General features: G+C 39.8%; 1 protein-coding gene across 8 annotated transcripts in view; it reads left to right on the plus strand.

The window, feature by feature from the left end:
* AMBRA1 (autophagy and beclin 1 regulator 1) overlaps positions 1-13,638 on the plus strand; it is a 175,907-nt gene continuing 162,269 nt past the window's right edge. For 4 of the 8 annotated variants that reach the window (XM_079928471.1, XM_079928478.1, XM_079928479.1 and 1 more), the window contains exon 1: positions 1-207. The gene's annotated coding sequence lies outside the window, so the exon portion shown is untranslated. Of the gene's footprint in view, positions 417-448; positions 4,049-4,771; positions 4,816-13,638 lie in introns of those variants that run through there. The other 4 variants (XM_079928472.1, XM_079928474.1, XM_079928476.1 and 1 more) reach the window with 4 other exon arrangements.

Consider the following 13,638-nt stretch of genomic DNA (forward strand, 5'->3'; position numbering starts at 1 on the left):
GATCTTTTGCGCCGTCTTCTTGCTTGATGTCTTCCGAGCGGTGGCGGCGCCGGGTGGAAGGCTGACTTATCCGTGAGGCCCCGCGCTCAGGCTGCTTTCTCCCGCTGGTCGGTAGAGCGGACCCCTTGCTTCCTCCTTGCCTCTTCTTCTAGTCTGTGGCTCAGTCCACTCGCTGGGCTGCAAACTGAGCCCCCTCCCGCCTTTCAGGTAGGCCACGGGAGGAGCCTGGGAGGCCCGGCCCGGCATCCTTCCGCCGCCGGGTTGAGAAGACCTTGGCGCCGGCGGGTGGGCGGCGGGTCGGCAGCGGAGACACGGCCAGAGGAGGAACTACCCGGCTGAATTCGGGGGCGCGGTCGGTGAGGCGGCGGGAAACTGAGGGAGAAGCCGGAAGGACGCAGAGATGGTGGGGCTGCCCGGTGCGGTTCGGTAGGGAGGGGATGTTGGCTCTGGGGCGGGTGTCGGTACCCCCAGTGTGTGGGGAAAGTCGTTTTCCAGGAACGGATAGAGCTTTGCGCGCTTTGGCTCTCCTCTCTTCCTCCCTCTCCACCCCCCAAAGGCTCCGAGTGTCATGACTCAGTTGCACTGGGGACACTTTCTGACTTCGGCCTTTGAAGGGGCCTTTGAATAGGTGGAGGCTTATGGAACAGGGCCCTCTGGCTCCTCTGAGCGAAGTGTCATGTTCTCGCCTTTTTTGGGTAGGGAAACTGAGGCTGATCTAGTACGTGACTTTTCCCCGTAGCCCTGACAGATCTTTAAATGCACCGTAAGTCATTTTTTGTTGTTTACCAGTTCAATTCCCCCCCTCCCCCCACTTTACCAGTCATTTTATCCACATAGTGATTTGCCGTTTGATTGTCTGTGATCCCTCCTTCCTAGGAATATAGAGTCCGTCACTGGGGATTGCAGAAGTAAAGGCACCACGCGATCTTTGGCTGGTTTGCTTTTGAAAGTCTGTATCATTTTAGCGAGAGTAGAAAGAAACAATTTCTTTGTTTCTTGGTAGAAAATTTTGTTTGCTGTCTGTTTTGCTTTCTGGTTGATACTTATTTCTCCTTCTTTCCCTCAGCCTGCTTCTCTTTGGAAGTCTTTCAACTGTGGTGTTAAGTGGTTAACGTCCTGCAGAGGATGGTCAAGATTTTGAAGTCAGACATTTATCCTCAGAGAGTGCTTTCTAGGAAGAATCCGAATAAAACCCAAGGAGTCTCGTTCGGACCAGTTTTGTATTTGCTTAGTGGCTTAATTACTGCATATACTAGAGTTAAAAAGCCTGTGTGTAGGAATCATTCAAATATTGAGATATTTAAATGGAAAGTTAGCATTCTGGGTACTCCATTATGTTTTCCTTTTCTCTCCCAGCTTGGAAATTTTGGAGACTACATGTTCTTACTCGTTTTATTTTCATTGGATTCAGTGTCATGATTCTAATTTGTGTAATATCTTTGTTGAAGAAAATAACCTAGAGGTCATTCTAAGTTGAATAAGTATTTCCACAATACATCTGTAGAATCAGTAGGAGATAGGCTTTCTTAAGGGAGAAGAGACTAAATTTGTAGTCCTTGGATGGAAACTATACAAGTCTATGTTCTTTAACAGATTTAGACTTCTCATATGAGTTTTGGAAGGATTATTGTTCCTTATTATTATTATTGTTATATTATTATTTTGGTGAGGTCAGCAGGATTTAAATGAAGGGCCCTTGATCATGAGTGATTTCCTAGTTACCAGGACCTTAGTGCCCCCAGAAAGGGATTCATGAAGAGTCCTGAGATTATCTTTATGGAGAATCTAGATCGGGAAGTTAGGCTAAGAATGTGTGTTCTCTGGAAAAGTTTTTATGGTAGAAGAGAATTTATATCAGAGGAAAAAATTTAGAGAAGGAAGGGACATTACCCTCTGGAGATTGATAGGTTCTGCGTAGAATTTAGAGTTAGTGTAGTATCTCAGTGGCTACTAATGAATGCTAAATAATAAATAGAATTTGCTTTGAGTGTCAGGAAGAAATGTTAGGAACATTTTGTTATGCTTCCGTAGAAAATAATTAGCAGAGGTTTAAGTTGAATTGAGGAGGACAAGAAATCTGGTTGTGCTGGTGGGGAGGGGTAGAGCTTCTTATCAGCTTCTCCCCTGCTTTGTGATAGAAATTCACTCAACTCTTACCCTTCTTGGTTAAATCTTGTGTTCTTTCAAAGTCAAATCAAGCTCTCTCCTGGCATTTCTTTTCAGAATTTACAAATTCAGGATGTGACTGAATTATTCTGTCTTCTCTTCTCTTGGGGATTGTTAAAGATGTGAACTTCTTCGAATGTCTTCTAGAACTTGTCCTAGAAGGAGTTATGTATAGCACTTGAAAAAGATTAGTTATGTATATCACTTTGAAAAGAATCGGTTATTTTTATTAACAGAGTTATAACTTATTTTTATACTGTATAATTTTCAAAATATTTTCGGCTTGTGTTAGGATACTTATGAAACTTTTATTCTTTTGATCATGCTCCTTTATGCTGCTTATTAACACTGAATCCAGAACAAACATTTATGGTCTTCAAGGATCTTCATGAACGTTTATGTTGACAGTTTATGTTGACAATTTATCTCACTCTTCCCATTTATCTCACTCTTAAAGGAATTGGAGAAAAAGTTTGTTGTTAGCACACTGAGGTCTCTTTTTTAAAGATACTTCTCATCCCTGATAGAGTTACTTTGGAATGGGATGCAAATCTTTTTGCCCAGTGGTTTGGTTTACCAAAAAAAAATACCCTTAAGTTCCTTTAATCATAGTCATGGTCGTTTCTTTCTCCAGTTGTTCCTCATAAACCCAGAGAGAACTTTCTGTTTCTTGTCATAATTTTTGTTTGTACGGAAGTGCTATGGTACAACTGTACTACGGTTTGGGGGTAATTTATATTTTATATTTTCGAACCCCTTCTGACCCCAAGTTAATTAGATCGTTTTTTTTGGTCCCTTTTTCTCAAAGCTAAAATTAGTTGCTGATAGATAAAAATGTTGTGATCGCTTATTGTCAGAATATATTTATAAGCTCAGTAATATGTGGCAGTCTGCCAAAGTGATGTGGCTAGAAGAAAACAGATTAAGGAATCAGGCCTGGGTTTAAGTCCTAGGTTTACCAACTTACTAGCTGAGAAATCTTGTACAAACTATTTAAGGAGGCCATAGGGAAGGTTACTGTCCTTTATTGAGCATTTACTGTGTGGTGTTCTTTGCAGGTGTTAATCTCACTGAATGCTCATAACAGTCCCTTAAGGTAGATATTAATTTTCCCATGGATACTGAACTCACAGAAAGTAAATAATTTGTCCAAGATCACACAGCAAGTATGTAGCAGAGCTGGGATTCAAATTCAAGGCTTTGAGTGCTTTTATGTGTCTGTATTTAAAGAATGGGAAAGATAGTACTTCTATCGTAATACTTCTGTTGAGAAAAAAAATACATGAAGCTGCTTTGAAAAGATAAAGTGCTCTTCAAATGTTGACTTATATGCTGTCTTACAGCAACAATGAACAGATGTCATCTGGGTTCTTGGACAGCTTGCTTCTTTGAAGGCAGCATTATGCCTGACAGTCATGCAGGATAGAGGTGACAAACATTAAATGCATTGGAGAAGCTTACTACATGTTTGTGGAAAGGAGTAAGTCCTTGGAAGTGCTAGTGAAAGAAGTTTTAGGTGCTGCATGTTACTCCCTCTATTCCAGTTAGTCCTGGCTTGTTTATAGATTAGTGTAGTCTTTTCTAACTTGTTCTCTGTCTCTTCCTTCGCTCTTAGAGTTGATAATCTTCACTTCATCTAAATTTTTTCCTTTATTTATTGAGTATTGTTGCACTGCGTTTTTTCCTGAGGTATAAAATATTCCAGTCAGACCTTTTGGATCTATTCCTTGATTGTGACTGTATGTTTCAACCCTTACCTTTTCAGACTTTTGTTCATCTACCAAATATTTATGGAAGTCTCATTAGATGCTGGGATACAAAAGTAGACATGAGTGTTCCTGCCCTTATGGAGATAATTCCAGTGGGGAGCAGAGTTGACCAGGTATCTGATAAAGATTGAAATTTAGGCTGTGCTATTAAGGAAACAAACAAGGGCAGACACAGAGAGAGATGAGAGAGATGAAGGAGTGAGGAAGGCACTGGGTGTTCACGGGGATTGGGGTCTTCAGCCATGGCATCCTTAAGCCCCCTAAAAAGTTGGAAACATACGATGGTTCAGTAAATTAATGTTCCCCTGTTGCCATTGCAATGGAAGTCTTCATTTAAGATTGCTACATAAAATATTTGTCTGTTACTTAATGTATGATGACACTGGATTTGGCATAGTAAAGGATAACTATGACTTAATGAATATCCAGCATGCTTGACTAATGAGTTTAATTTTTTACTTCTTATGTGTTAGTTTTCATTTATTAATTTTTTCCAAAAAACACTGTTCTTTGGAAGTTGAGTTGAATGAATTTGAAAACTGGATACATGCCTTCAGGTGTTTGTAGCAGGGAATAAGCTGAGGTATTTTGCTTCATATAAAAGGAGAGACTTAGGAGAATTGTCATGAAATTGAGAGAGGGAAAATGTAGGTTGCTGTTGGGTGTGTATATAATAACACCTACAATCTTGTTTGGTACTTTTCCTGCAAGAAATTAAAAGTGTTTTGCAAACATTTTTTCCTACTACTTACTGGAATTATATATCTATCTGTAGGATTCACTGAGGCAAATTTCACATTTCATGATTTCATCATTTGTTTATTTCTGCTTCCCAGGATAGAACATAGATCTCCCATGAACCACAATTACTTTGTTTCAGGTATATATGCCTATGATATAATGAAACATCTGAAATTTTGCTGAATTGGAGAGGATTAATATGCATGTTTGATTTGGGGCGAGAATTGGAGTATTTCTGTCTAGCTGACCTGTGAAAACAAGGCAAAAAAATATGTCCTGCCAAACTCTTGAAATAATAGCATAGTGGTCCTGACTCTGGAGCCAGGCAGTCTGGGTCCAAATCACCGTGCCAGTACTTAACTAGCTCTGTGACTTGGGCAAGTTAATTAACCTCTCTGTGCCTCTCCTCATCTGTAGAATATCATATGGTTTGTTGTGAGAATTAAATGAGTTGACATATGTAAAGTGTTTAGAATAGCACATAGCACTATATATGCCAGCTGTTATCATTTTCAATATTGTTATAATAAGCTAAAGATTATATGTTCTTCAAAAGCAGAACGGATAATAGTGATGCTTAGATTGAAGTTTAGGGTCTTTTGAGAAAGCTTGAATAAGGAATAGGAAGTTAAAGCAGCATATTTGTCCCTCCTTCCCCTCAATGTCCTTCAACTTATAGTGAGAGGATGAGTCTTTACTGGGAAAGAGAAAACCTCCAAAGCAACAGTGTCTGAAAGAGTTCCAGATATTAGATTGAGGGCAAAACTTTGAGGATTTTGTAATATATGTAGCAAAACAGTCTAGAGCTATTTTAGGAACAGAAGAACATTTCTTTGCAAAACAGGTAGAAAATGATAGTATCTGAATTTTACCATCTATCTGAACTGTGCTTGGTGCTGGAAGGATTTTGAAGAAAGTGATTAAAGTTTTGGAAAAGGGTGATATTTAGGGAAAAGTCAAAGCAACCAAATCACCTTGGGTAAACATCTGGAAGAGGGAACATATTTTTTGCTTAGTGGTAAAGACTGAGCATCCAGTAGAGTTAGTTTTTCTGTTTGTTTTTTAGTTAATTTTATTTTTGGCTGCGTTGGGTCTTCGTTGCTGTGTGCGGGCTTTCTCTAGTTGCGGCGAGCGGGGGCTACTCTTCGTTGTGGTGCGTGGGCTTCTCATTGCGGTGGCTTCTCTTGTTGTGGAGCACCGGCTCTAGGTGCGTGGGCTCAGTAGTTGTGGCTCGCAGGCTCTAGAGCGCAGGGTCAGTAGTTGTGGTGCATGGGCTTAGTTGCTCCACAGCATGTGGGATCTTCCCTGAGCAGGGCTCAATCCTGTGTCCCCTGCCTTGGCAGGAGGATTCTTAACCACTGCGCCACCAGGGAAGTCCCAGAGTTAGTTTTTTATTACTGTTATCCCTTTATGCATTATAAATTGTGGGTTTCTTCAGTCTTTGCCTTAACTGTTTATGTTTTCATCTCCAAATCTCTATAATACTCCTGCCTGTCATTTAAAAAAGCCTATTTAATGACTATAGTAGAGTCTGTTTTTTCAGTCATTCATCCAGTAAATGTCTATTGAATGTTTACCTCTGTGGGAGATGGTGAGGATACCCTAATAAGAGCTGATCAGAGCCAGTGCTTATTGAAGTGCTTTGCACCAGGTACTGTACTAAGTGCTTTGTGTTGTTGATTCTTTTCATTCTTATAACAACCTTATGGTGTAGGTACTTTTGTTCTCCCCATTTTCTAGATGTGGAAATGGTGGTACAGAGAGGTTAAGCAGTTTGCTCAAGGTCATAGAGCTCGTACGTGGCAGAACCAGGATTTGAATCCAAGCAGCCTGGCTCCCCTGCTCCTAATCCCTAAATTATACTGATTCTAAAGTATCAATACTTTAAACAATTCTAAACTCTCTAAACTACTGCCATTATACCAAGAGTACGGTGAAAAAAATAGACATCGTCCATACCCTTATGGAGATTATGATCCAGAGGAGAGAGAGGCAGGAAACAAAAAATACACCAATAGGGACTTCCCTGGTGGTCCAGTGGTTAAGAATCTGCCTTCCAATGCAGGGGACGCTGGTTCATCCCTGGTGGGGGAACTAAGATCCCACATGCCACGGGGCAGCTACGCCCGCATGCCACAACTAGAGAGAAGCCCACTGCTGCAACGCAACGAAGAGCCCGTGCTGCAACTAAGACCCGATGCAGTCAAATAAATAAATATTTACAAAAAAATACACCGATAAATGTATAATTACAGAGTCTTATGATGTGTGTAAAGTCTTATGATGGAAAAGTAAAAAAGATTATAGCAGGGGAACATGAATTATATTGGAGCTTTGGGGGAGGTTTCTCTGAAGAAGTGATATTTAAGCAGAGACTAGAAGGAAGAACGGGGAAGGAAAAGGAATAGCATGTGTGAAAGCCTTGGGGTGGGAAAGAACTTGGCACATTTGAGAAGCTGAAAAAAGACGGGTGTGCTTTGAATGCAATGAGCAGTGGGTAAGAATGGGGGGCATAGGATGAGGATAGAGATTTAGGCAGGACTGTGTCAAGGATTTTGGATTTTTTTCCTACGTATAATCAGAAGCCTTTGAAGGTTTTAAGAATGAGTGTTGTAACCTAATATATGATTTTTAAAAAATTAGTCTGGCTACGTTGTGAAAATTTTTGAAAATCTGTGGTGGAAAAAATTGGAAATTGTGGAAAATTTGGAAAGAGAGGAAGTGGGGAAAGTCTAATAATTAGGCTGCCTTATAGTGGTCCAGGCAAAAGATGACAATGGTTTGGATTAGGCTGTAGGCAGAGGAGATGGAGGAAAGTAGAAAGATTCAGTAGGTATTTTAGAATTAGGACAGAACGACTTAATGATGGATTGGATATGTGGGAAGAGAGAGGTATCAGGTATGATTCCCAGATTTCTGGCATGAGTATCAGCATCTCAGAAGTTGCCATTTGTGAGGTGGAAACATTGGAGGAGGGGTAGGTTTTAACTTGAGTTGGGGAGTGGAATGAAAGCCTCAATTTTAGTCATGCTAAGTGTGAGATATCTGTGAAATAATACACGTGGATCCATCAAGTAAGCAGTCATTGAGCTAATGCTCAAAAATGGCGCTGGAAATAAATCTGGATGCCCCAGTATATAGGTGTTAACAGTCAAGGAAAATGGATGAGTTTACCCAGACGAAAGGCATGTATAGACGAGGAGTTAGAAGAGCGCTTAGGACCAAGCTGCAAGGAATTTAAGAGAAAATCTCAGAAACTGAGAGAAGAGCGTGTTTCAGGGAGGAAGTGATCACCTGTATTTTGTTTGATTTAGCAACACAGAGATCACTGATGATCATAGCAAGAACAGCATTGGAGGAATGTAGGGCCAGAGCCAGATTAAAGTGCGTTTAAGAAGTGGAAAGGGAGGAAGTGGAGATGGTCTGTATATTTAGATTATTACCATGTGTGTCTTCCCATAAGAAGTAAGACTTTAAAAAGAAGTAATATCATAAGGTCCATGAACATAGGAACAGTACCTTTTCATTTTGTTGTCCTTGCCTGCTTAGCCTTGGTGTCTTGCGAAAAAGTTGTATTAAAGCAGAAAGGGGCAAGGGAATGAGGATATTCTCAAGATGGTGAGATAATGATTCTCATGGTCTTTATATGTGGCCTTGGAGTTTAAGGCTTTATGTATACTTTTTAGCTTTGCTTTTTAGCTTTGCTATCATTAGCCTTTCTATTTTCACCTCCCTACCTAATGGATCTTTTGTATTTTAGTATTACTGGTTTTGGATTTTTTAAATTATTATTATATTTATTAACCACCTGCTTTGAGCAAGCACTTTCTTCTTTTAAATTAATTAATTAATTTACTTTTGGCTGCGTTGGGTCTTCGTTGCTGCACGGGCTTTCTCGTTGCGGCGAGTGGGGTCTACTCTTTGTTGCGGTGCGCAGGCTTCTCATTGCGGTGGCTTCTCTTGTTGTGGAGCACAGGCTCTGGGCTCATGGGCTTCAGTAGTTGTGGCTCGCGGGCTCTAGAGCACGGGCTCAGTAGTTGTGGTGCATGGGCTTAGTTGCTCCGCGGCATGTGGGAACTTCCTGAACCAGGGCTCGAACCCACGTCCCCTGCATTAGCAGGCGGATTCTTAACCACTGTGCCACTAGGGAAGCGCCAGTTTTGGTTTTTAAAGTTCATACGTTACCTTTATCTTTTTCTTACTGCTTTCCTATGGTCATTATTGCTATAGCTAATTAGCTGATACGCTTGGTTATTTACTTTATTTCCCTTTATTCATTCACTTATTTATTGGCTCTTGTTTCCATATGGGATACTGTATAACTCTAGACTTTATTTTGGTTTCTATTTTGTTTCCCATTTACATATTCTTTGCTCAAAGTCTAATTGACTATGTTGAAGTAATATTAAACATTTTGGCTACCATTCTGCCTAGACTTTACTGGAAAGGGTAAGCATTTTATGGTTATTGTGCCCATTAGTTCTCCTAGCATTCTTTTTTTTCTTTTAAAATAATTTATTGAGGTAAAATTCACATAACACAAAATTAACCATTTTAAAATGAACAGCAGTTCAGTGGCATTTGCACAGTGTTGTGCAACTACTACCTCTATCTAGTTCCAAAACATTTCCATCATTCCAAAGTAAATTCTCTTTCCAATTGAGCAGTTTCTCTTCATTCCCCCCTTCCACTAGCCTCTGGAAATGAGCAATCTGCATTCTGTCTCTATGGATTGATATATTTTGGCTATTTCATATAAGTGGAATCATCTAGTATATAACCTTTTGTGTATGTATAGACCATAATTTGTTTATCCATTCATCCATTAATGAACTGTTTAGACTGTTTCCACCTTTTGGATATTATGAATAGTGCTACTGTAAACATGCACGTGCATGTACTTGCTTCAGTTGTTTTGGGTACGTACCTAGGAGTGGAATTACAGAGCCCTATGGTAATGTATTTGTTATGATTTTTCCTAAACCATAGGCATCAAAGCCAACATCTGCAGTTTCTATAGAGTGTGTGATGTGAGAGTTGTTGGCTTAGATTGGGATTGAGAATCTCTTTTCGTGTGGTTAATTTTTTGAGGAATTGAGTTCTCCTTTACTCATTTTGTTATTTGCATTTTACTGATGGGATAATTGAGGTACAGCATCTGCATGGTTTTAACTTCATATCTTCTTCAGAGCAAGTCAGTGATGGAACTGGGAATTTAAGACTCTTAATCACGTTCTTTGTCTAGGTGACCCACTGAAAGCCATGTGGCATTTACATGAAGCTGTTTGAAATAGGTTTCCTATATTTTATAGTCTCTTGAAGGGATATTGTTCAGGTGGTGTTAAGCAGATGGTTTCTTTCCATAGTGGAGAAGACAAGAGGGAATGTGGTTTTTTTTTTTTGCGGTACGCGGGCCTCTCACTGTTGTGGCCTCTCCCGTTGCGGAGCACAGGCTCGGGACGCGCAGGCTCAGCGGCCATGGCTAACGGGCCTAGCCGCTCCGTGGCATGTGGGATCTTCCTGGACTGGGGCACGATCCTGTGTCTCCTGCATCGGCAGGCGGACTCTCAACCACTGCACCACCAGGGAAGCCCGGAATGTGTTTTATTTGCAACGGGAAAGATATAGATTACAAATTAGAAACAACTTCCTGACTACAAGATACTAGAATGTTACCAAGGAAGGTTGTGAAATATCTTTCCCAAAGACTTTGTAACTGTCTTTCTAGGATGATTTAGGTGTGCACTTGTTAAGAAATGAGGGAGATGACAAAGACGACTTCCTGAGGTCCCTGGTAACCGGAGGAAATAGTTGTTTGATGGTTAATCAAACAGTATCTCTGGCATTTTAATGAGTATATTTTCATTTTCCTTATGAAAAAATAATCATTAGAGAGTAGGTGAATTGCTCAAGGTCTCCTGGTAAAATAGATTAGCATTCTGAATCTTCTTGGCTCCCAAGTTGAATGCTTAGGGATGTGTTCTTTATTGTAAATGAGTCTTTTCATGGCTGTATGATGTATTATTGTTATAATTCTTCCTAAACTGTAGGGGGTCAAAGCCAATACCTGCAGTTTCCATAAAGTTGATAATTTGATAGTTGTTGGTTGGGCTTAGATTGGGACTGAGAACCTCTTTCCTATGAAAATGGATTTAGTCTCCTGTTACACATGTAGAAAAGGGAACACATTATCAGTAACAGACTAAGGTAATAGATTTTTTTTTTTTTTTTTTTTGGTTAATAGATTCTTAATGACTAGTTTAGGAAGGGCCAGGTTAAAGTTGCTTGGGTGAAGGTGCACATGACATCAGCATATTTTTGGTTTGTAATGCCTGGAGAAATAGAAGCCAGAAGATGGGCAAATGAACATTAGATTCTGTTGTAGAACTTGAACATAAAAATACTCATTAAATGCAATATTAAGTAGCCAATTTAAATGCTCAGCTCAGGAAGTGCCAAATTTAAGGTGCTCAGAACAACATTAACTCATTCATCTGACACTTGCGGTCTGCATTATGGTAACTCATAAGGGATCTCAGGTCCATTATAAACATTGTGCTTTGAGATCCATGGGTCATTGACTGACGGGGAAACTATGGGAAACTAAGCTGGGAGAGGGTATTACCATTGGTACCTTTAATGAAGGGTTTGTTAGGTTTGTTTATTTTAGTTGAGCTGTGGGAGCATTTGCTTGTTTACTTCTTTGCTACTGAAGATAACCATCAAGTATATTTTATTGAGCTTTCTTGAATTGGCAACAACTGCTACCTCTGCAGGATAAAAGAGGGGGGAGCCAACTTTCCAATACTTAACCATCTGCTGGGAAGTTTATATTTGTTCGTCCACGTAATGTTAATAACAAAACCTATGAAGTGGATGGTGGTATCTCTGTTGCAAAGAACAAGAAAAAGTGTTCCCGCATGAGGGGTCTCAGGTCTGTTACCAGAATTGTGCTTTGAGGTCTACTGGTCCTCATACAGATGGTGAGTGGCAAAGCTGAGATGGAAAAGGCAGCCTTCTGTATTAAGCTAGTGTGTTCTTTCAAGGTGCCTAAGGGATGGCCATGAGAGTAAGGAAGAGCTTTGGTTCTCCCATTCTGCTTAAACCAGAGCAGCTCATCTTTGATCTCTTTTATATTTTAGTGTTTTCACATAAGATTTCATTTGGAAAAAGGGTTTTGCTTCTATAAAAACAAAAAAAGGAAACAGAGCAGCTCAACTTTGATCTCTTTTATATTTTAGTGTTTTCACATAAGATTTCATTTGGAAAAAGGGTTTTGCTTCTATAAAAACAAAAAAAGGAAAGGAAGAAAACATGGAAGACCACTGTGGAATCATGAAAGAAATTAGTTAAGACAACCTGAAGATTGAAAAGATGGCTAATTACATAACTACCAATCAGGAAATCATGTCAGAGTTTGAAGTGACTTGATGTCACAGCCACATGTGCAGTGCAGTTATTCTGTTCCTAGGGAGCATAGGATAGTGGGAAAAGAGTGTGGACTCTAGAGTTTAAATTCTAGCCCAGCCCCTGGGTAGCTGTGGAATTTGGGGATTCTTCTTCAAACCTGGTGTGCACCAGTGTACAATACAACACCTATCTTTCAAGAGTTGTTGTAAGGATAAGAAATATCATGTAAATACTGTGAGTGCCTGGCTCATAGTCGTATCCCCCCAATGCTAGCTATTGCTAAGATGATGATGATGTTGATGATGGCAATTTTTTAGTGTATTAACATTGCCTTCCCAAATGCCTGAAGCTGCCTTATCAAGGATAGGCAGTCCTTTACCTCTGTATATATGTATCTCATCATGCTTAGCATGTCTGTTTTTGATAAAGTTCATCTTTAAACTACACATGATTCATGAATGCATCTATCATTTATGAAATGAGAAAACTTGAACATCACTAAGTTTTTCACTGGACTTAAAAGAAAGAAACAGGAGTGGAAAGGAACTCCATACAATGAGTTGAGAGACCTGGGCTTTTGTCTGAGAGCTGCCCTTAGTGAGTCTTGTAACAATGGACAAGTGAATTTTTACCTTTTTAAGTCTCTATGTTCAAAATGATGTCTAAGTCACTTTTAACTCTGCACATCCATGATTTCACCAAAAAGGTTAATTTCTTTTCATTGCCAAAATTTCAAAAAATTACAGCATTAAGGAGCTTTCTGCTGATTTGAGCTGGCAGCTTCTGTTCATACTAATTGAGCATGTCTGGGGCAGTGTTTTGTATAGAAGGACATTGCAGACCTTTTGCCAGAGATCACGAAGAGAAATATGTGACTTGTAGAATATGAGTGGAATTGAAACTAAGAACAATTGTAAAGAAGCTAATGTCACTTGATTTCGGGAGGAGAGCTGGATTCTTCAAACCCACAGCACTTTGTACTTCCTTGAGGGTAACACTCGCCACATATCAACATGGCAGTTATAGTTACAGTATATTGCAGTTGCAGTTTGAAAGCTCTTTGAGGTTGGAGGCCTTTTCTGCGTTGTGTTTGGTTGTTTTTACCTCTCTTTCACTGTCACCTATGATAGGTCCTGGCACATAATATAGTCCCCCCAGACATGCTAAATGGAAAAAAAGGTTGAATCAAAGTCAGCAGACATTTAGAAAATGGATTCTGCCTAAATACGCTTATTACACTTATTGAATCTCTTCTGTTGACATGTGATATTATAGGAAAACCTGATAAAGTGGAAAAAGCACTTGTACCTTTGAATGCCAGCTTTACCACTTGCTGGCTGTTTGATCATGGGCAAGTAATTTCACATCATGCCAGGTTTTGGTCTGTAAAATGGTAGTGGGGTAGGAGGGCGCTCTAGAGATACAGTACATAAAACATTAAGTGCTTAATTGTGGTAGTTGCTTTTTTACAAATGGATGTCTTAAATGTTATCAACAATATATTTTGCACTTCTGCTTGAAGGAGGAATACATTTTCAGGGAAGTTTGTTTG

Source organism: Stenella coeruleoalba (genome assembly GCF_951394435.1).
Source record: "Stenella coeruleoalba genome assembly, chromosome: 8".
NCBI classification, from domain to species: Eukaryota; Metazoa; Chordata; class Mammalia; order Artiodactyla; family Delphinidae; genus Stenella; species Stenella coeruleoalba.